Source organism: Ornithorhynchus anatinus, chromosome X5 (genome assembly GCF_004115215.2).
Source record: "Ornithorhynchus anatinus isolate Pmale09 chromosome X5, mOrnAna1.pri.v4, whole genome shotgun sequence".
Classification (NCBI taxonomy): Eukaryota; Metazoa; Chordata; class Mammalia; order Monotremata; family Ornithorhynchidae; genus Ornithorhynchus; species Ornithorhynchus anatinus.
In genome coordinates, this window is record NC_041753.1 from 55,250,524 (window position 1) to 55,251,832 (window position 1,309).

A 1,309-nucleotide genomic window follows, 5' to 3' on the forward strand; every position below is an offset into this window, starting at 1 on the left:
CCTTGTATCTATCCCAGCAGTTAAAACAGTGCTTGGCACATAGTAAGCATTTAAAAAATACCGTGATGATGATGATTATTATTATTATCTACTCTTGCTACCCTACAAAGTTATGTCAAGATGAGCGAAGCTTCAATGCTGGTAGGCTGACTTGGCTTAGCACTTTGTTGCTTGTGATCCTATCTTGCCAGTTATAATTGACTAGGACCCTTAATAGTAATAATAATAATAATAATAATGTTGGTATTTGTTAAGCACTTACTATGTGCAGAGCACTGTTCTAAGCGCTGGGGTAGATACAGGGTATTCAGGTTGTCCGACGTGAGGCTCACAGTCTTAATCCCCATTTTACAGATGAGGTAACTGAGGCACAGAGAAGTTAAGTGACTTGCCCACAGTCACACAGCTGACAAGTGGCAGAGCTGGGATTCGAACCCATGACCTCTGACTCCCAAGCCCATGCTCTTTCCACTGAGCCACGCTGCTTCTCTAATAATTATGGTATTTGTTAAGCGCTTACTATGTGCAGAGCACTGTTCTAAGAGCTGGGGTAGATACAGGGTAATCAGATTGTCCCACGTGGGGCTCACATTTTTTTTAATCCCCATTTTTACAGCTGAGGTAACTGAGGCCCAGAGAAGTTAAGTGACCTGCCCAAGGTCACACAGCGGACAAGTGGCGGAGTCGGGATTAGAACACACGACCTCTGACTCCCAAGCCCGGGCTCTTTCCACTAAGCCATGCTGCTTCTTCAGTGATGCAGGTCATGGGTTCTAATCCAGACTGCCGCATGTCTGCTGTATGACCTTGGGCAAGTCACTTCACTGCTCTGGGCCTCAGTTACCTCGTCTGTAAAATGGGAATTGAGACTGTGGGCCCCACGTGGGACAGGGACTGTGTCCAAGCCGATTTGCTTCTAAACTCCCCAGCTCTTAGTACAGTGCCTGGCACATAGTAAGCACTTAACAAATACCATTATTATTATTATTATTAATATTATTATTATCATCCACCCCACTGCTTAGTACAGTGCCTGGCACATAGTAAGTGCTTAACAAATACCATGCTTATTATTAGTAGTAGTGTTACTCGAATTGTCAGATGTGTGTTGGTGATGGGCCCAAGTCTCATGACCATAGAGAAGTTTGAGCATCTCTACAGCTCTTGCAGACCTTCTGTTTGGTTTGAAGCCTTATGCCACGTTCCAGCCACACACTATCTGACAGTCTCCCAAAGGATGCATCGCTCTTCTCGATTCTATTTTCAAATTCCTTGTCTTTGGTTACATTAGTGGAAGCGTGCTGCCTAG